General features: G+C 34.2%; 1 protein-coding gene across 3 annotated transcripts in view; it reads right to left on the bottom strand.

Annotated features, from left to right (window-relative positions):
- Nucleotides 1-23,059, bottom strand: part of LOC145293293 (neuroglian-like) — a 1,600,306-nt gene extending 1,577,247 nt beyond the window's left edge. For 2 of the 3 annotated variants that reach the window (XM_080139928.1, XM_080139907.1), the window contains exon 1: nucleotides 22,448-23,059. The gene's annotated coding sequence lies outside the window, so the exon portion shown is untranslated. The remainder of the gene's footprint in view (nucleotides 1-22,447) is intronic. The other variant, XM_080139918.1, reaches the window with a different exon arrangement.
- Between the last annotated feature and the right edge of the window lie 1,014 nt (nucleotides 23,060-24,073).

Consider the following 24,073-nt stretch of genomic DNA (forward strand, 5'->3'; position numbering starts at 1 on the left):
GAGGAGACAGAGGGAACTCCAAGAGAGAGAGAGGAGACAGAGGGAACTCCAAGAGAGAGAGAGGAGACAGAGGGAACTCCAAGAGAGAGAGAGGAGACAGAGGGAACTCCAAGAGAGAGAGAGAGAGACAGAGGGAACTCCAAGAGAGAGAGAGAGACAGAGGGAACTCCAAGAGAGAGAGAGAGACAGAGGGAACTCCAAGAGAGAGAGAGAGACAGAGGGAACTCCAAGAGAGAGAGAGAGACAGAGGGAACTCCAAGAGAGAGAGAGAGACAGAGGGAACTCCAAGAGAGAGAGAGACAGAGGGAACTCCAAGAGAGAGAGAGACAGAGGGAACTCCAAGAGAGAGAGAGACAGAGGGAACTCCAAGAGAGAGAGAGACAGAGGGAACTCCAAGAGAGAGAGAGACAGAGGGAACTCCAAGAGAGTGAGAGACAGAGGGAACTCCAAGAGAGAGAGACAGAGGGAACTCCAAGAGAGAGACAGAGGGAACTCCAAGAGAGAGAGACAGAGAGAGACAGAGGGAACTCTAAGAGAGAGAGAGAGAGACAGAGGGAACTCTAAGAGAGAGAGAGAGACAGAGGGAACTCCAAGAGAGAGAGACAGAGGGAACTCCAAGAGAGAGAGACAGAGGGAACTCCAAGAGAGAGAGACAGAGGGAACTCCAAGAGATATATATATATATATAGAGAGAGAGGGAACTCCAAGAGAGAGAGAGAGAGAGAGGGAACTCCAAGAGAGAGAGAGAGAGAGAGGGAACTCTAAGAGAGGGAACTCCAAGAGAGAGAGAGAGAGAGAGAGAGAGAGAGAGAGAGAGAGAGAGAGAGAGAGAGAGAGAGAAATATAGAGAGGCAGGGAACTCCAAGAGAGAGAAAAATACAGAGGCAGGGAACTCCAAGAGAGAGAAAAATACAGAGGCAGGGAACTCCAAGAGAGAGAAAAATACAGAGGCAGGGAACTCCAAGAGAGAGAAAAATACAGAGGCAGGGAACTCCAAGAGAGAGAAAAATACAGAGGCAGGGAACTCCAAGAGAGAGAAAAATACAGAGGCAGGGAACTCCAAGAGAGAGAGAAAAATACAGAGGCAGGGAACTCCAAGAGAGAGAAAAATACAGAGGCAGGGAACTCCAAGAGAGAGAAAAATACAGAGGCAGGGAACTCCAAGAGAGAGAAAAATACAGAGGCAGGGAACTCCAAGAGAGAGAAAAATACAGAGGCAGGGAACTCCAAGAGAGAGAAAAACAGAGAGGCAGGGAACTCCAAGAGAGAGAAAAACAGAGAGGCAGGGAACTCCAAGAGAGAGAAAAACAGAGAGGCAGGGAACTCCAAGAGAGAGAAAAACAGAGAGGCAGGGAACTCCAAGAGAGAGAAAAATACAGAGGCAGGGAACTCCAAGAGAGAGAAAAATACAGAGGCAGGGAACTCCAAGAGAGAGAAAATATGAGAGGCAGGGAACTCCAAGAGAGAGAAAAACAGAGAGGCAGGGAACTCCAAGAGAGAGAAAATCAGAGAGGCAGAGAACTCCAAGAGAGAGAAAATTTGAGAGGCAAGGAACTCCAAGAGAGAAAGATAGGGGGTCTCCAGGAGAGAAAGATAGGGGGTCTCCAGGAGAGAAAGATAGGGGGTCTCCAGGAGAGAAAGATAGGGGGTCTCCAGGAGAGAAAGATAGGGGGTCTCCAGGAGAGATAGGAATCTATAAGAGAACGAAAAATGTGCGTTTTGCTATTTTTTATTCTTCGCATTAGTACACATTTTTTAGCATGTATTCATTTTTTTTAAATTTTACACGTAGTATTAAAGTTTTCTATTGTGAAATTGACGTCCTATTTTATCAATCTATCTGCCTTAATAGGCACTAACTCTATCGATATCATTAAAAATGATTTTATGTTTTCGCACATGTTATATTAACACATTCGAAGTTAAAAATTAAATGCCAACTTGATAGAAAAATAAATCTCTTGACTTCTATAATAATCTGAGAAAATGCTTCATAGTATGCTTTTTTCTTCTTTGAATCTGAATATCCCATTCTGTTAGTTTGAATTCACACTGTTTTCGCGTCTGAAAAGTACCTCTGTAAAGGGGGTTTGCCAGGACAACCTGGAATTAGTAAACTTTTCCCTGCAAGTAAACCTCGACTAAAAATTCCAGATCACATAGTATTCACTACCTAAATAAGATTTCTTCGCTATGGCTAACCCACACAGACTTTTATCAAGAATGCTGTACTTACTCTAAGTGATGTTATCTTAAATAACAACACGAAGCTGGATGCTCCACCAGACTAGATGTATTCTTGGCATGGAATCTAGGAAAATCAAACAAAATAAACTATAACGCATTTAAATAATAACTTGATGAAAGGAAATTTTACTTATTGAATGGTCCTGGATATGACCTTGAACTATATCCAGTGGTAAGGCCCCAGCTTGCGGGCTTTGGAGAGTGTGGAGCCACCCTTTAATTGGCATTGCTCCCAGGTCTACTTTGACCCGGAGTGGTAGTACCTGTTAGAGTCCCAACTATGGGTTAAATAGAAACCGACTTGAAAACAACAAATATATTCTATTAAAATTTTTTTCTTCAAAATCTTTGGATTCGGCATTGAATAACCTTAAAAGGGTTGATATGCCGTAAAACAAAAAAAAAAACAACTACCAACTTATTGAGTGTTTGGTAAAAGATAACTTTAATGGAATATTCGAAGATCTATGTATCTCTAAAAGAGATAAAGTGTAAAGTGCAGGACGTGGGGTTCCTTGATTTTTAGGAACTTCGACTAGATTACTAAAAGGAATTTTTTAACTTTTATTCGTACTAGCCATTTTCAAAATGAATTGAATCGTGTGTAGTTTTGTTTTCAGTTAATATGAATGTTATTGCAAAACTTTTATTCTTTGCTATGTGTCAAAATAGTTTTTTTACAAAAATGTAAACCGAAATATTATTAGATGAAGGTGAGAAACTGCAACGCATTTTGTAATCTACAATTGATAAATATAAAAGCGAAAATGTATGTATGTGTGTATGTGCGTTCGCTTTTTCTGTATGTCTACAAAAGGCTTTTTTCAGAGAAGCGATCGGTCGGTTCACAACTTCTTAAAACTTTTTATATCACATATAAATCGTAATATCTCAGAGTTAACAACGGAGATGGCCTGTCTATTTAATTTGTTCGACTCCGGGAAGATAAATATCAAACATTTGTCGCTCGCCGCGTGTGGGTTAGTCTTTTTCCTGTAACATCTTGGGAAAATAAAAATTAAAAAAAAAACGTTCCCGCAGTAAATGAAATACTATCCCGCAGTCAAACTTGACCTCATTAAGTCATTAAAACGGGCACCTGCCAAATCCAAGTAATTAAATAAATTCAAACGCGTTTCCGTTAGCATCTCGCGGTGGCCCAATGGTTAAAACCGTCGCACTCTTTTTTCACACTTCAATTTACAACTTTGCCTCAACGGTTCGGGTTCGATCCTCATACTTACCTACCAAAACATTTTTATTTTACCCCCGGCCCGGAGTTTTGATTTACCCAAAACAACACACCTCCAAACACCCGGCATAGCCAGGTACACCTCGCTAGTCTATATATAAAGGGCAAAATGTGTGTATGTGTGCCAATGTGTGTGTATGTATAGATGTGCAAGTGTTTTTATATCCGCCGAAAGCTTTCGACAGACGCGTCGGGCCGTGACAAATTTGCTGTCGTTTTAAAGCTCGGTTTCACGGACAACAAATATCCAAAAACTGGCCTAAAACTAATTCTTTTACCGTCAACTGGGCCGTGTTTTTTTTTTACAGGGTAGGGCCACTTTTTTCATCGACATTTTTGCAAGTCATTCAAACCTCACGTCAAGGACGTTACATAAAACATTATTTCGACTGCCCGTGACGTCACAATCACGGGGGGGGGGCGCATCGATAAGACCGCTCGCTTCTTTTTTAATTTCATTTTTCTCCTGACTGTTACGGGTTCGAGCCTGCTACTCCTATTTTTTTGCTCAACCAACACCATTATACACACCTCCTCACACCCGGGCAACGCTGTCCACCCAAGCTAGTCTTATATAAAACGTAAACTAATTATTACCCTATTCAATTGGCCGATATAACTCCATAAACAAAAGCTTCATGTAGAATTCGACTTCGTATGTGCTTTAGTCCAATATTGACACATGCTTTAAAAAAGAAAAGGGATTTTGTTCGAATTCACCACTTTAATGATCAATGGCTAATGTAAAATAGAACAGAGATACCAATTTCTATTAATGTAACAGAAAATGACCAGAATGTCTGGGAAAATGGAAATAATGGGAAGGGACAGATCCACTCATACCTCTGGAGAGACATACAGACTACAAATCCTGAGGTGGCTTATTCAAATTTAAAGAGAAAACGCCAAAGGGCCGTTATTTTCCTTTTTTTTTTTTTTTTAGATAAGGATTTATCATTTGTATTCTTCAGACTACTGTTCTCATCTTGAGTGTTATTTTCATGCGATTCCGGTCGATGTAACAACCCTTTTTTTGGGTGCATTCCAGTCCCCTGGCTGACGCGCAGATTCCCAAAAACAGTGGGGAAAAATATTTCAAATAAATAGCGAAGCATGGAACAGGATCGATCTCCCTCCATTCTCCATTATTTCTCTGGTAATTTGATGGAGTTTCAATCCCTGGTTCCTCTTTGTAAGTCATTCACAGCAAGAACTCTTCTATCACAACGGAAAACGACTTGCCTTTTATATACCCAGCATCAAATGGAGTTTCCACGGAAAACATTATTTGTAAGGAGTTTTCCCTTGTGAAACAATATCGCAGGGCCGTTTCGAAGCAGACTGCAACATTGTAGTCTTCAAATCCCATGTAAACAAATATTTGTCATAAACAATCTTATTGACACTCAAGTTTACTTGAATTGATCAATTTTGACTGATAATAATTGCATCTTTTTCCTCGACTGGCCTTTGGCCATGATAATGATTTAACAGTATGAAAAAAAATTAAAACTACATAGATAAACTTTAACATTTAAGAAAGACTAATTTGAACTTTTCCTTTAAAATAAAATCCGGTAACACCAACATAGATTTGTGCTAAAGAAGATGGTTGTGACGGGTTGAAGAAAGAACAGGCACTCAAATTCCATCAAACCAAAACCAACGTACTAAAAGTTGATTTGTCTGCTATATTTGCAAGGCTTTATAGCTGACTTTGGTTGTTGACTATTGTGAAATAGACATCGACATAGATTGTGAGTTGGGTTCGAATCCTTCCCTATTCTGTCAGGCTTAGGGTTAGGTACTCACCTTCCAGCGGCTTTTGATAGTGATAAAAACACCTGCTTTGGTTTAAGTATTTTTTTTACTTTTATAAGTGTTTTTTTTTCATAAATGATCGCATGCCAAAATTTCAACAAAAATAAGAGGTTCGCTTTTATTTGGGTGTCATTCCTCCCGAGCGTCAACAAGTCGTGTTTTGGTTCTTTCCATGATTTTGTTCTTTTCTACCTACATCACATTAGCTAATTGAACAACTATGCTCTTTAAAAATTGTTACCAGATCTTAGTGTTGATATCGCAAACACAAGCTCTAAACAATGGCAATCTGTTGAAAAAGTCAATTTCTCTAAATCCAAGTATTTTTCTTATTTGATAGTGGCCATTTTTTAAAGTCAGTCTTCCACTTCTTGCGTTTTCATCCGAAGCATTTAGCTACAGTCTATTGAACCATTTTCACTATAAATGTTGCCAATGTTTACGTTATCTCTCCGCTGAACGCCTGATTCCAAAAAGAGAATCGAGTAACCAATACCAACAACCGAGTCAAGCAGATTGGAAAAATTAATTCATACGAAAATATACAAAATTTTGCATACTCAATAATTCACCTATACTATTTACCAAATTTCAGAGAATTTCAGATTAAATAGCCACGGTATAAACCTTTAATAACGAGTATGAAAATTTGAGGCCGTCGTTGGCTAAGTGAGAATCTGTATGCGCCAATTTCGCATCCAGTTCTACAGAAACACCTTCATCAACCAATACTTGTACTTGTGTCTAACCTCTTAAAGAATGGGTAAATAAAATAACGAATATAAAAACAGAAGAAACGCGTATATTTGTTTCATTGTAGTTTCAACACATTCATTAATACGTCGAGTATCAACAGGTCGTAGGTAGAAATGGTCCACAAATGATCGGAGAGTACTAAAGTAGTTTCAGTGGTGATGGTAGCCGCAAGGATAAAGCTAAAAAAACAACCATGCACACACGACAATGAGTTTGAAACCAACTGCTGACGAAATCTTTTCTAAGATTGTCAGAAAGATGAAGTTTATATTTGTATTCAAACAATGCTTGATCATCTGAAACAAATTAGTGAGGTAAGAAAAAAGTTCGATAACCATTTATTCATTAAGCTTGCTTGTTTGTCTATTTCGAGAATCTACTGGGTGAAACATTGATACTCCCAGTGGTAGAGTACCAAGTTAGTTGAGAAATTGCCAAACGTGTCCATTGTTTCTATGCCTTAAAGAAAAACACACGTGTTTTACAAAGGCCGCAGACTACATCCGATGGCGGGCTTTGTCTATGTAAAATGCATATGCGTGGAATTTAATCTGTATTACTGACCTTAGGTCTGCTTGGGAACCGAGCGGATTTAATTATACAACTTCAAAAAAAAAAAAATAATACGCGCTCTAACTAACGGCTGGTGGGGAAATATGAAGTTATAATAATCAAATAGAGAGTACTGCAATTCTAAATATAGTTGCTGTCTCTCAGATTCCAGGGAACTCTACAGGGTTTAGCAGCAAAAACTCAGAGAAGAACTACAAACTAGTGATTAATAATATTTGGTTGGTACAAAAATAATGTCGGTTTTGTTTTTTTACGTTTAACCATGTCAAAAAACGACATTTTTGCACCAACCTAATAATATTAACAGAATTGTATTGCGTCTGATCTCAGAGTAAGGCATTCAGTATTATTAACGAGAAATAACAGGTGTGCGAAATCAAATCAAACGTCCAATAATACTAACAAAAGGTGAATTAAGTTAATCGAACGTTGAAAACATAAATTGGAATATAATTGTTCAGTTTAAGCATTAGAAATCATGTCGAACTAATCTATATACCCATATAGTTGTTTTTTTTTTTTCGCTTTGACATTGATATTAAAAGCCTACTTTTTAAACTTATAAAATAATTGTAGGCAGCCCGGCACACCCATTCGTAAAATAGGCATAAACGTATTTTAACTTATACAGTGTTTTTATCAATTCGACGATAGCTCAAACGTAATAAATATGGCTGAAGCGTTAAATAACGACTAAGGCTGGTGTGTTGACTGCTTTTAGTTTCGAATCCACATAATGGCACCGAAGCCATTTTTTTTCAACGTTTGAAATACTATGATCGTATTTTCCGTCCGTGCGACCTGCTAGTTTGATACAAAATTGGTATCTGGCTTGAGGCAATAAGTTCTTTAAAGAAACTCAATCGACTCACATATTCATACACACACACACACATATATATATATATATATATATATATATATATATATATATATATATATATACTAGCATTTCGGCCCGGCGTTGCCCGGGTGTTTGGAGGTGTATGCTGAGCAACAAAAGAAAAAAGGTTATTTTTTTTAGCTTTGACCTCTATTATGACTCCTTAACATTTATTGTTTTGGGCTCCAATCAAGTTATTAAGTTAGATCCATATCCAAGGAACCTATATCTAAAATTTCAAGTGTTTTGACCCAAAATAGTCGGAGGAGTTTGGTAGAGTTCTCAAATCACATTGATTTTCCCAAATCTCAGTACCATAACTATCAAATTTCGAGCCTGTAGACTAATAATTGACAGAGTTATTGCGTAGGGAAATGTGCACACACACATTTACTTACTAGCTGGACGGTCGGTGGTACCGGGTCGTGCAATACGCTTAAACATTATAATTTATGCAGATTGCGTATGTAATATTATAGAATCAATCCTCTGTTTAATATTATATATAACGAGGAATAATTTATACGGTGGATTAATTTGCAAATAAATAAATAAATAAATAAATAAAACAAAAAACAAAACAAAAACAAAACCCAAACAAAAAACAAAACAAAACCCAAACAAAAAACAAAACAAAACCCAAACAAAAAACAAAACAAAACCTAAACAAAAAACAAAACAAAGCCCAAACAAAACAGACAAAAAAGAAAAAAAACCAAAACAAAAAAAAGACAAAAAAAAACAATAAAACAAAACAAAAACAAAACTAAACAAAAAACAAACAAATCATAATGGTAATGTTTATCAAATTTCCCTCTGTGTTTGTTTACAAAATAATGTCAGCTGATATTTGAGCGTGGCTATAAATGCTCTGGAAAAGTCACTTTTGATTAATGTTTAATTTTTAATATGCAAACGAAGAAATAATTAGCGGCGATTTTAAATGGCACCTCTTATCGTAAATTGAACTCATTAATAAGAAAAAAAAAATGAAAATAAAATGGTAAGGTACACCCAGACTTGAACAGGGAATCATTCGATCTGTATTTGAATGCTCTACTACCTAGCTATGTGTCCAGATCACAAGAAATCTGTGTTTTTTTTTAATAAATGATTTGTTGAGATTTTAGTATCTCCCTTGCTCGGTGTTACGTAAAATATTCGCTCGTAAAAATTATTCTTTTTATCTATAATAGAGAAAAGCTATTTTTAAGATCGAATTTTTTTCGATTTTCGATATTTATCGGATGGATTTCTGTACAAAATATTTCTAAGAACACGGCTAGACATGAATTAGCTTTGTGCGCAGTTTGCAAAAGATAGGCTCAGCCGTTTTGGAACCTATAGGGAAAACACTTTCACGCACAAAGGGACTTTTATATAATAGTAGAGATAAATATAAATTTTTTTTCAAAATTTTATTTCTATGAATATACGCCACGTTTTTTTTTATTATGAGCTTCAATCTATACTATTAATGAAATTGTTTATTTATTTCTCTGTGTGTGTGTGTGTGTATGTGTGTGTGTACCAATAAAAATTTCGAACCGATACACCCAACTGAAAAATTCTTTTTTATTTCCTTGAAAGCTGTGAGTCCTTAGATTGTCCTTATCTATATATGGTTCGTAACGAACAACGCTGAGTCATACAAAAAGCCCGAAATAAAGGTTTATGGGCCGTTTCCTGCAATTGTCGGAAAGGTTACCTGCCCATGTCAACGGAATTTAGCACTGTCTGTATACAGTCGCTGTAACATCTTTCGGCATACGGACAGCATTTGTGGCGCAATGGATAACGCGTCTGACTCGGACATTACTTTCCAACGCAACCCCCAAAAGGAAACTCAAGAGCGCGTTTAAAATTCACATAATCGTGCTTCTTTCTACCTACCACTACAACCATCACATCATTCCCAGATAACATAAAAAATTTAAAAAATAGTGATTACTTCCTAAAGAAATTGGCCACGTAAACTTTCATAGAAAACCAACAATGTATATGTATTAATCTAATTTTGAGATCGTAAACCGTTTAATATATAATATGGTCATCCACAAACTTCATCATTGTCTGTGACTCGATGTGGCTAAACGTAACAAGTGGATTCACGCAGAGATTGTAAACTCTAAACCTTGATCGAAGCTGAGAACCGACAATGTAAAGTATTCATAGAATGCAATCAAATATTTTGTCCAACTGCTCGTAATTATTTCAGTAACAGTGTTAGCTTAGAGATTTATTAAAGCAATATGGTGACATGTAAGATCGAAATACGAATGTATTCGTGTAAATGAACACTTTTATAATATACAATGGACGTTCAAATACGAGTTAAGACGAACCAAGCCAATAGAACATTTACATATAAAGAGGCTAATAAAACTTTATAATAACCAGTCAAATGCACGTGCACACACACACACTAGCAGGGAGACCCAACGTTGTTCGAGATTGAATGATGATCAACGAATGTTTCACATTCCCATATTTTTTATTTTTCTCGAAATAATATTCCATTTTTTAATCAAATCGATTGACTACCTACTCTAATTGGGGACCCATCACGGGGCACCGGGATGAAGCTTCGCATGCCTTGCGCAGTGACTGTCTAAAATACACTATAGTCTATATGGAACTGTAGAGAAGCTACTGTTGATTTTATGAATTTATTTTTTTTATATATAATGGCTTGAATTAAAGTTTAAAATACAAAAGTCAAATATCATGCTTCCGTTGTACTCTAAACAACAACATTTCGAACGCACTCCTGCGATATAAAAGAACTAACTATTGATTTTATATGCCACGCTTTTCGGCCTGTGTGGTAATAAAACTTCTCAAATGCACCTGTGATGTTAGACTGTGTAAGGAGGTTTGCCTCTTCCTTTCATCGGATTGTTTTGATTATCGATACTTATCGAAGACAATCCGATACAAAACCTATATAAGAAAACGTAATTTCATAAAAATCATCTCATTCGTTTGGGAGCCAATAGGGAATAAACTTATAAACGCAGCCAAAGTGTCACACACACACATATATATATATATATATATATGTGTGTGTGTGTGTGTGTGTGTGTGTGTGTGTGTGTGTGTGTGTGTGTGTGTGTGTGTATGGAGATAAAGTCAACACTACATAATAAAAAAACTGGCCGTCAACATACATTAACTGTCTCAAAATCTAGATTCTATTGTCAATAATGATCACTGTACCAACTCTCTCTCTCTCTCTCTATATATATATATATATATACACACACACACAAGGAAATAATACATGACTATTTGCTTCCCCAATGTAAATCAATAGACTCATTAAAAAAATAGCCACGAATCGGCCTACTAGTAGAGTGCTCAGTATCGAAAGGATAGAGCTAGTAACAGAACAAAATATTGGTGAACCTATTGAACACAGGCGGTAACCTGAATTACATCACCCAGTTAGAGGGAGAAAAACAGAATTTAATATCACCCACACACACACACACACACACACACACACACACACACAAACCGATCACTATGCTACGTGCTACCGGCTGGAACTCAGTTCAGCAGGTTGCGTTCAAGTTCTGTCGACGCCTTTGTTTCACTTTTACATTTCCAATTTTCTCTCATCGCAGCTACCAGCGAAATATTGCAGTAAAGTGGGCTCTAAAGCCATAGCAAGGATGCTTATTCATGGAAAGGACACCTGCGTCGTAAAGGTTTTGGACGCGTGACACACCGTGCACCTGTGCGGTGTGAATCGAGGCCGTTCGCAGTGCAAATCTTATGAGAGTTGTCTAATAACTAAAAGCTCATACTTTCTTCTTGGCAGAATATTCCTCCATATATATATATATATATATATATACATATATATATGAGAGAGAGAGACAGAGAGAGAGAGAGAGAGACTGCTTTTCAGTTATAAGCGACAGTGAATACGCGATGAATATAACAAAGCAAGGATTGCGCAATCTCTAATCGCTTCTCCCTTGAATAGTCTTTGCTTTCTCACAGTGTAAACAAGATTTTTGCTGAGTTAAAACCGGTGCATTTACGAGGTTTTCTTCATTCTAAACGAGTTGCGCAACCAAAGTACTCTTACTATGTAATCTATAAATGAAGGGAGCTGTATATGAATTCATCACTTTACCAAGTGGATAATTGAAAATGATGGCGATAGTGCGGGAAAAATTGTAACCTTTCCAAGTCAAGCCCAGTGTTCTCGTCTATAACCACTATATCAAGGCACTTCTTATTGGAATGCATGTATGTTACTGAACTTGTCATCTGGAGTTTCATCTATAAACCTAACTCCTAAGCCAGTAGCTCATTACTAGTCAGTGATAGAATGTTTAGGCTCAGATGAATATAAGACAAGCAAAAATAATACATGGTGACCCCCCCCCAAAAAAAAAGAAAACAGGACATTCAATTGTTTTTCTGCGCATTTTACAGTCAAAGACCCTAGTGTTTTGATGTGATGTTTTGAATATTAATTAATAGTTATTACCAAAGTTTCATTTCGTTCGGACAAAACACTAGGAAACGGGGCCTAATTAGAGTTAGGAACCGTTTTTATTGGGTAACCCTGTATATGTGTCAGTGTTGGGACGATTATTCAGAATCGAAACTTTTTTGGGGTATCGGAAAAAAAATTGTGCCTGTTTTCCGATGCCAAAACCGATTCCTTTAATTATCTTCTTTATTCGATCTTGTGTTTAAAAATATCTTCCACTGCTTATAGCAATAATAAAATAAATATGAATTGATTTAAACTTCCAGTAAGACTAAAATATCTAGATCATCACCTCACAAGTGCGTTTTTAGCTTTGAGAAAATATATGCACATTTAAGATGTCTTTTTACAGTAATCGGGACCAAATAACACATTAATAGTTTAATATTTAGAGATTTCTAAAGAATCAGAATCCGTAATTTAATACAGAATCGGGAAAAATATCAGAATAATCCCATCATATATATATATATATATATATATATATATATATATATGATGGGATTATTCCGATATTTTTATTATTTTTATTTTTCCGATTCTGTAGGAGATATATATATATATATATATATATATATATATATATATATATATATATATATATATATATATATCCATCCTACAGAAAATGGACTCTGATTTATGAAAGTATGATAGGTTATGAAAAGGAAGGGTAGTAAAGAGATAGCTTCGAATTTGGGGGTATCGAAACCAAAGCAAAATATGATGAAAGTAAAAATAAAATAGATAAACCCCATAATTTATTATGCCATACCTGTTCACACTGAAACACTTATCACAATATTCTGTGGATCTACATTAAAAAACCTTGTTAAACTTTGTGACATATTTCAATTCTATGGAGGTTAGGCGCGAACGAACACCCTATAATTTTATTATACCATATTTCTTCAAACTGAAACATAATTATCAAAGTATACTTATGCAGATAGATATGAAAAGTATTTATTAAAGTTTGTGCCTATTTCCATTCTATGGAGGCCAGGCGCGAACTCAGACCCCACAGTTTTATTATATCATCCCTATTTAAGTTAAAACATACTTATCAAAGTACTCTTATGTACATCTATATCAAAAATACTTGTAAACATTTTTTTTTAATTTTTAAATTTTTTATTTCCATACTTTGATGACCAGGCGCGTACAGGCCCCACAATTTTAATGAATCATCATTATGTCAGATCAAACATACCCATTCCTGTGTCTCGATACAGCTATCATTATATGTGATCAGTTTTCTATAATAGTCAACCATATAGGAACCTATTCGTGACCAGACACACACACACACACACACGGACGTTAAGCTTTATATTATAGATATGCTGATGTTTATGACTAAATCTCTTCACTCTTTTTCTAAAGACATTGGTTGATGAAAAAGAAAACCGCTTCGTCTCGCTTTTTTATGCTTATTTTCTGCGTTGAATTTTTCCTTTTTGTCTTTGATGCATTTATGTAAAATTACAATGAACAAAATTAAAAATGTTTAGTCAATGCAAAATACATTCATTTTAAAAGGACCCAGTGAGCCAAACTATATATATATATATATATATATATATATATATATATATATATATATATATATATATATATATATATATATAAACAAAGCTGATACAATCTCGAAGTCATAAATCATCAGGTGAATATGCAAACAAGTTGTTGTAGTGGCGGGGAATATATGGTTTGCGATATTAATCATAAGATATATATCATCAGTTATTTTTTTTAACCAAAAGATGTAGTTAATTCAAACTCCTAAGCTATTTTCTTTCCATACACACGACTAGTTATTTATATTATGTTTTACACAGGTTTCGAAGAATAGCGAAAGATCACTAAACAACTCCTCAGTGACAAACATATGTTCCTAAAAACTGTTGGCATCTTTGTCATATGGAATAGAAATGGTTTTGAAGAAGAAATATACGAGAAAATCGGGGATGTGTATAGCTTAAAGAAACAAAATAAAAATAACTGTAGTGTTTATAGAAACACCAGTCTCCAAAAATAATTGAATCTGAAACACACGTGGGACATGTATTACATTGCTATTATATATGTAAGTACATACAATACGTAAATCGGTAACTTAGCTATTTTTGCGTTATTTAATTTAAGTGAGAAACCATTGTGTCTATACCTTAACGATATTGACAAAAACTATAAACGCAATGAACATTACACGTATCTATATAAACAATCCTTGTATGTAAGTCTACTGAAATTAGCAAACAGGTATGATTTTTTTAAGGTTGATATCAGAGTATCGAACTTTTTTTAAAATACAAAGCAGTATATAATAAAACGTATTGACAAATTAAGCAATCCTTTACCATTTAAAATTTGTGGACGACTGTTCTCATCTCGGATATTATTCTCACAACGCTTCGCCCGATGTAACCTTCTACCTTCTTCATGTGTCTTGTCAAACTCTGGAATCGAAACGGGATTTCGAATGGAACGCTTTATTCATTACGTTGATGTAGCATGCTCGCGTTCAACCCTTAGTACGTGCGATATTAATGCATTACGAATTACTGAAGATTTTCATTACAAAATCATGGAGAAAACCAGAGCAAGCTGCCACTATTGCATTCAATTAAGTTTCATGTTCAAAATTCAGTACAGATACCGGAGTTCGACGTATAGATTCCAGAGTTCCTCGAAGACGCAGATGAAGAGAGTCAGACAGTACATCAGCCCAAATGTTATGAAAATAATATACAAGATGAGAACACTAGTCCGAATAATCAGAATAATATTACAGTAGAACCCGGAGATACGGTATTAAAAATTAGGAATAAAATATATTACAGTATATAATACACATGTATATAATCAAATAACATCTATATATCTATAAAAGTGAACGTGTCTGTCTGTCTGTGTCTGTCTGTCTGTCTGTGTACATTTCCCTACGTTATAACTCTGTCAATTTTTAGTCTATAGACTCGAAATTTGAAATATCGGGTACTGACATTTGGGAAAATCGATGTGACGGGTGTCAACCAGAAATTTGGCTGTTAAGGGGTTAAATTTCAACGATTTGACCGTTAAGAACTCTACCAAACTCCTCCGACAATTTTGGGTCTAGACACTTGAAATTTTAGATATAGGTTCCTTGAACCTGGATCTAACTTAATAAAGTGATTTGAGCCCGAAACTATAAATTTTAAGGGGTCATAATAGGGGTCAAAGTTTTAAAAAATTAACCATTTTTTTTTGTTTTTTTGCTTTTTTTTGCACAGCATACACCTCCAAACACCCGAGCAACGCCGGGCACCCCTGCTAGTTATAAATAAACTCGTAAGGCGGGGCAAATACCGTAACAAGGAGCCGGAAAAAACCGTATTCAACATCATAACCTGAAAAAAAAAGTATCCTAGGGCCACCGTATTCCGGGGTTCTACTGTAATTGTCAATCTTTTCAACTCTGTAGGCCAAAAACTTATTTTATGAGGCAAAATTTTAAAAACAAATATATATACGCATACTTAAATATATATTTAAAGAGCTTTGTTTTTATTATAAGCTTTTTACGAAAATATTACGCAAGTATAAATCATGTAAAATATCTGCATGAATATAATTACACGTAATAGTTTACTGAAGATGATCATCCCATAAGAAAACTGCCCCACCCCCCAAAAAAACAATAAAATGAAAACTAATAGGGGACTAATTAAAATGAATGCTTAAAAGAAAATGTAAATTAGCTAGATCTTTTGCAGGTGAATGCAGTTCCACGACCTGTGTAGAAATATTGTATTTTCTTTTTAAATAAATAAAAAAAGGGTTTTTTACTATGAATATCAATTCACACACACACAAACACACACACACACACACACACACAAAATCAAATTTATAGGAGTATAGATTGTTTGGTTGTGAGCAATTTAGAGGTTTCTTTACAAAATAGAGTCATAGAGTTTTTAATTTATTTATTTATTTATTTACTTTGGTATTTAAAAAAATTGGAATTCCTATTTTCGTTTACAGAACAACTTTTGAAAAAAAAAAGAAAAGAGAGAGGGAAAATGTTGTGTCACGTCGTAAAACTATGATACAACATGGAGCTAGGTTCTCAAAACCACACCTGGACATATGTCTAACCTCTTAGCAAAGAGATAACTTACATGCTATAGATGTAGGTTTGCCAATTGTGGGGAATCAGTCGCGAAAAAGCTTGAGCTAGGATCGATTATCAACTGCCCGCATGTTATATTCATGTAGTTTATGAAACTGTGGGCTGTCCGACCTTCCTTGCTTTCTTGCATCTTGTCTTCAAACATCAGGCGATTAAAAAAAAAAGATTACAGGTTAATTATATATATATGTGTGTGTGTGTGTGTGTGTAGTTCAGAGGCTAAGGAATGAGGGTGAAGAGTTGTATGTTTTTGTTTCGAATTTAACTGATAGCACCAAAATCATATATTAGCTTTAATCTCACTAATATATATTTAGCTTCAATATAATAATCGATAGAGAATTGTCTCTATAATATCAAATACGTAATCTGCATGAATTAAAATATCATATTTAAGCGTATCTTACGACCGGGCAACGTCGGACATCTTGCTAGTATGATATAATAACAATTCGTTCAGAGATCGAACCAATAGATTTTGCACACACAACGAATCAGATATGATTTCATACAACGATAATCGATCAAAGTAAACGTATCACCATTATTTGCATTTTTTTTTCTGATTATTTTCCAAAATTATTTTTTATATTCTTTATTTGTCGATGTGATCAAATCTCTCATTGGAAGCTCTATCAGTTCGATCAGAAGTGTATATAAAAATCAAATCTTATTTAGATACTGATCTGAACTGATCGGATATAGTCAAACGAATTATACATAACTATAAATAATGAAGTTTTTATTATTATTATAAAAATCCGATCTGAAAAAAAAAAAAAAAATATTGAGCGCTTTCTGTACTATCTGAGGTCTTGATTCGGATGTGTCTCTACAAGTAGATTTTCAGGTTGTTGATTATATGCATTGCGATTCTTTGATTTTTTTTTCCTGCTATTGGTTGCTCGGGTAATATTACTAAATAATTGCTTTATTTAATCCGCGGGAAGGATGCACAAGATTTTTTACTTCGTGGAATTATTTGTTTATAAACAACCTTGCGAACTAAATGCAAAGTTTAGATAATATGCTTTACTGCTATAAAATAAACGTTACAGATTAGTTGTACAACTTATAATTCATAAATAGACGGAATGAGAGCTATCATAACTTTAATTTACTACGCTCAACATATTTGAGTAAAACTTAATCTGCTTCTAACACACACACACACACACACACACGGTGTGCCAAAAGTAAAAAAAAAAAGAAAATGTTTGTCGAAGCGTAAGACTTCAAATGCTGTGTAAAACAAAGGAAAACAGTTTGAGCACTTGCGTTGATAAAATACTTTTAATTTTTATTTTCTTGTTACATATAGTTGTACGTATACGCGATCTGTAAATAAATGTTTTCTTTTACTGTCCGCGTACTTTTGGTTCACTCTGTATGTATACCAGCAGGGAAATCCGACGTTGTCCCGGATTGAAGGAGCATCAACAAATGTTCCACGGTCCTAATACTTTTGTCATCGAAATCCGTGTTCAAAAATGTTTATTTGTAAATTAGTTTAGGAGTGAATAATATATATATATATATATATATATATATATATATATATATATATACTAGCATTTCAGCCCGGCGTTGCCCGGGTGTTTGAAGGTGTATGTGGAGCAAAAAAAAAAAAAAGCGGTTTTTAAATTTCCCCTATTAGGACCCCTTAACGTTCATTGTTTGGGACTTAAATCAAGTTAGATCCATTTACAAGGAACTTATATGTAAAATTTAAAGTGTTTAGACCAAAAATTGGCGGAGGAGTTTGGTAGAGTTCTCAAAGGTCAAATCGTTGAACTTTGACCCCTTAAAAGCCAAATTTCTGACCGAAAACCAATTACAAAGATTTCCCCAAATCTCAGTACCCTGTATATCAGATCTTGAGTCTGTAGACTTAAAATTGACAGAGTTATTGCGTAGGAAAATGTACGCAGACACTTTCACTTTAATATATATATATATATATATATATATATATAAAGCTGAATGTATGTGTGTGTCTGGTCACGAATAGGCTCCTATATGGTTGACTATTATAGAAAACTGATCACATATAATGATAGATGTATCGAGACACAGGAATGGGTATGTTTGATCTGGCAGGACGGTGGTTCATTAATATTGTGGGGTCTGTGTACGCGCCTGGTCCACAAAGTATGGAATTAAAAAAAATAAAAATTAAAAAAAAAAAAACGTTTACAAGTGTTTTTGATATAGATGTACATAATACTTTGATGAGTATGTTTTAACTTAAATAGGGATGGTATAATAAAATTGTGGGGTCTGCGTTCGCGCCTGGCCTCCATAGAATGGAAATATGCACAAACTTTAATAAAGACTTTTAATATCTATCTGCGTAAGTATACTTTGATAATTATGTTTCAGTTTGAAGAAATATGGTATAATAAAATTATGGGGGAGTTCGTTCGCACATGACCTCCATAGAATGGAAATATGTCTCAAAGTTTAACAAGGTTTTTTAATATAGATCCACAGAATATTGTGATAAGTGTTTCAGTGTGAACAGGTATGGTATAATAAATTATGAGGTTTATCTATTTTATTTTTACTTTCATCATATTTTGCTTTGGTTTTGATAACCCGAAATTCGAAGCTATCTCTTTACAACCCTTCCTTTTCATAATCTATCATACTTTCATAGATCAGAGTTCATTTTCTGTGGGCTGTTTTTGAACCCAGTTCAACGAGGGGTACTTTTGCTAGTATATATATATATATATATATATATATATATATATATATATATATATATATATATGTGTGTGTGTGTGTGTGTGTGTGTGTGTCGGATTTTACTGATAATTTATATCTGGCAGAATGAGCCTAAATACGTTTTCCATCATCGGCAGAGAAAAGCCCGTTATATATATATATATATATATATATATATATATATATATATATATATATATATATATATAAATAAAAGTGAAAGTTAATTTTTATTTAAAAAAAATGAATTCCAATTAAGGAATAATATATATATAAAAGTGAAAGTGTTTCTCTGTGTGTTCGTGTACATTTCCCTACGCAATAACTCTTTCAATTTTTAGTCCACAGACACGAAATTTGATATACAGAGTACTGAGATTTGGGGAAATCGATGTGATCAGTTTTTGGCCAGAAATTTGGCGATTAAGGGGTCAAAGTTCAACGATTTAACCTTTGAGAACTCTACCAAACTCCCCCGACAATTTTCGGTTTACACACTTGAAATTTTAGATAGTGATTTCTTGGACATGGATCTAACTTAATTACTTGATTTGAGCCCAAAACAATAAATTTTAAGGTGTAATAATAGGAATCAAATTTAAAAATTGACCGCTTTTTTTTTTTTGCTCAACATACACCTCTAAATACCCGGGCAACGCTGGGCACCCCTGCTAGTATGTATATATATATATATATATATATATATATATATATATATATATATATATATATATATATATATAAGTGACCGTGTTTGTGTGTGGGTAACGGTGTCTATCAAAATACTGTAACATTTTGGCCTACTAAATCGACCATTGATATATAAGGAATTTTCACCTGTGGAACAAATTCCAATTGTTTTTAGGCGATAAAAATATTTGATATAAGGTCAAAAGTGAAAATAGAAAAGAAATTAAACTTGGTAGGCGTAAGTCGATTGAACGTGTTATTTCTACGCATGTGCACCTATATTTTTTTTAAAGTTTTTTATATCCGTATGGATTTAAATCAGACAGCAGCGAATAAGGATGAAATACTGTGTTTTGGTTTCAATTCTAGTCGATGAAACCAAAGTTTTTTGTTAACTTTTGAAAGCACTACTATAGATCAGGTACAATACAATAATCAATAGAGTAGGGACGCTATAATAAATATAAATACCGTATAAATTAAAATATATTTAAACGTATTTTACGACTGGGAAACACCGGGCAGCCCGGTTATCATATATGTATGTATTAGTGTTGGAACGATTAATAGAAATCGGGTATCAGAAAAAATTTTGGGGTATTAGAATTACAAAATGTTTTTACTATTTCCCGATGCCGAAAACGATTCTTTTATTGGCTTATTTGATTTTGTTTAAATAAAAAAAAGATTACTGCTTATAGTAATGATGAAACAATAAATACGTATTGATTTTAAACTACCAGTAAAACTAAAATTAATAGATCAACCCCACACACACACAAGTGTGATATTACATTTGAGAAAATAGTCGCACATTTAGTTGTTTTTTTTTTTAAAGGTAATTGTGAATAAAGAAAAATAACGGCTTTATAGTTAAATATTCAGAGATTTATAAAGAATCAGAATCGATACTTGTATCGGAATCGGAAATTTAGTACGGAATCAGTAATAATATTGGAATCGTCCCATCACTTTTCTATATGAAAAGTTTATCCGCTATTGTATCACATCAATGCAGTGGATTATCCAATACACATTCGCCTAACGCATTATACTTGAATTGAAAGTGTTGAGACATGTTTAAATTTAAGATGTATTAAGGTTACAAACACATACAATGTTTAAAGCGTGAATATTAAATCCTTAATGCTAAAGCAAGAGTTGTACGTTGATCTTCGAGAGAGCAGACAGATAAACTAATCCTCAACCATTAATCTCCTGCAGGGGTTAAACAAATATTTGAATCCGAGGCGTCGGATCAACAGTAAAGAAAAAAAAAAGAAGAACTCACGGATGATTCTATCAAAGCGATTAGAATGAAACATGGTCGTATCTCCTAGCTGTGCGTCAATACAATCTGCGCGTTTTACGATGAAAACAATAAACGCTACTTCAAAACAGATGAGCTGATTGATAGTTTCTCATGGTTAGATGCATACAGGCATATAATGTAAGTTGCGTCCATTAAATCTGTGCGTTTGGCGATGTATGTGTAACAGTGACAGACATACAGAGCAAAACTGGAGATAGGCGGACTAACAATATCTCACTGGCTCCGACAAATATCAGGCATAGAAATGTTTGTGATGAACGAATTTTGAATTTGTTTGAAGAGTTTAAGTCCTTAGAATTCAAATGGTCTCATTATCTAAAGTTGAAACTAAATATGTTTTACTTTCAAAAGTTGAATTGGAAGAAAACAAGTATTTCGTAAAATTTTTACGATTTGTCAAATCAAGTAAAACCACTTTTTTATGCGGAATAAATGTGTCGGATTAACGAAATATGAAACAAGGTAAAAACGAATGTTGGAGTAATGTAAATAAAACGTATAGAAATTGTCATATCTACAGGTGTATTTTCATATTTATTTTTAATATATACATATATATATATATACATACATACATACACAGAGGGGGAGAGAGAGAGAAAGAAATAGTCATATATATCGAGATGTGATGAAGTATGTGTCGGGAGAAATAATGCTATATACAAAAAGTAGAGATACGTATAAAGATAGTGAATGATTATATATATAGTGATCTATGAAAGTTTATATATTTATATATAGAGAGAAAGAGCCGGTGATCTACATATATATGAAGACATACAAAAGATAGTGATATATATATATATATATATATATATATATATTACACATACAGTAACAGAAAAAGGTATACACACAGATGTAGTGATATATATATATATATATATATATATATATATATATATATATATAGAGAGAGAGAGAGAGAGAGAGAGAGAGAGAGAGAAAGAGAGAGAACGTAGTGATATAAATATAAGGAGATGTTATATATATATATATATATATATACACACACACATATAACATCTTATATGTATATCACTATTTCTCAATGCATTTATATCACTACGTTCTCTCTCTTTCTCTCTCTCTCTCTATATATATATATATCAGTATATATACCTATCCATTTGTCTATATATGAATATATTTGTATACGTATGATTATAGATAGAAATAGAGCGGTACTATATAGTAACAAATGCATAGCCAGATCAACAATTATACGTACGCGAAGGAGACCAATGTCTAAAAACACACACCTGTACATTTCAAGAAGCGCTATTAGTTTCTGCTTTCAGAAAATGCATCAGTCGCGAAAATTAAAAAAAAAACAAAAAATAATGAACGATAGGTGAATGGGCCGAATGATTGCACAAAATATACGAAACAATAGACTTTCTGAAATATATTGACACAGGTATATATATATATATATATATGTATAATTTCCAAAAATTTATGCTTACCAATCTAAGAAAAAAATAAAAACAAAAAGGAAACTTTCAGACCTTCCAAGCGTGGTAATCAAAGTGTATTAGAAGCCGTTGCAAAGATAAATATATGTATATATGATTTATATATTGATATATCTAGCTTCTGGCAATTCCGTAAGGGATAGGTAAGGTCCTGGCAGCTGCGGTTCGGCGGGGAGGTCGTGGATCCGTTGATATCGTCTGCGAAGGTATCCGAGGGTACACGTTCATTTTTTTTTTAAAGGTAATGAATAAACCTTATTTTTATTCCAATTAATTTTTTTTTTTCAATATTGTTTTTGGTTTGCGTATGTTGTTCTCTCTTTCTATTTTTTTTTCTGCTAGGACTCCTTGAATATATAGTATTATCCCTGATGAATGAACACGATTTTTATTTATTATTTCTACTTTGTTTTTTCTTTAAACCAACGGCGACCCTAGTTTTACACGACAGTATACTGGAAAACACTCGGATTTATACAGACTTTGTTTATTGTGTAGTACGACTACTGTGCCTCGAAAGCAGTTGTATGAAGAACCTGGTGCTTCCCTTTCTCAAAGTCTCTGCGACTCCATCTCAAATCCTTTCTTCATCTCTCTTTCTCTACCTCTCTTCCTCGGTTCCCTACTCTCCTTGTACGTTCACTCCCACTCTCTCTCTGTCGTTGTTGCAACCTTTCCCTCTCTTTCACACACACGACTGCACTAGATACAAGTATTAAACAGTAAAAAAAAGTTGGGAAGAGATGTGTGAGTGAACAAAGGAAGAGGAAGAGGGAGAGTATAAACTATTCGGGAGAGGGAGGAAGCGAAAGTCACGCCTGGCTGTATGCAGTGAAATCGTATGTGTGAGGACGTGCGTGCGTGCGTGCGTGCGATCGCAGTGAACATTTAAAAAGTTGTATACACACACACACACACTCATACTTACACAACTTGAAACAACACTTCCGTAAAACCGTCTATTCTGAACGTAAAGGTATATTCACGAATACTATCCTGAGCGCGTGTTCAAGTATTTTTTTCATATTAGAAATTTTATAAGAAAATTTATATATATAAAATTTGAGATATTTTATCCCTGCATTTCATAATCATAATATTAATAAAACAAAAATTAAAACAAATAAAAATATATAAAGTAAACTAAGCGGTCGACTATAGTCGAGGACTACCCGAAAGCTCCTTTTTCATTAGCTGCTTCACCGAGCGTGTAGGTGGGGAGGACGCCACTTTATTTCCAGGATTACTCCACTAGCACGGTACTTTCCTTATAATGTTGAGAGTTTAGTAATTGAGCGCCAAGAACAATTTTCTTTGATATGGCTCGACCAAGGATTGAACTCCAGTTGCCCGGCCCATTAGCGTACATTCTTACCATTATTTGAAATAGGTGAAATAACTCACCCTTTCAGGTTTCATCATATCATTTGATACCTATGACACACTTATCATAATAGCTGAAAACAATGAAACAGCAGTAAAGTGTTCAAGTGCATGTTATTAATTATACACACACACACACACACATATATATATATATATATATATAATATATGTATATATATATAGTATATATATATATATATATGTATATATATATATTATATATATATATAT

The sequence above is a fragment of the Euprymna scolopes genome, chromosome 2 (genome assembly GCF_053919585.1).
Source record: "Euprymna scolopes isolate OS-2025 chromosome 2, ASM5391958v1, whole genome shotgun sequence".
In the NCBI taxonomy this organism is placed as follows: domain Eukaryota; kingdom Metazoa; phylum Mollusca; class Cephalopoda; order Sepiida; family Sepiolidae; genus Euprymna; species Euprymna scolopes.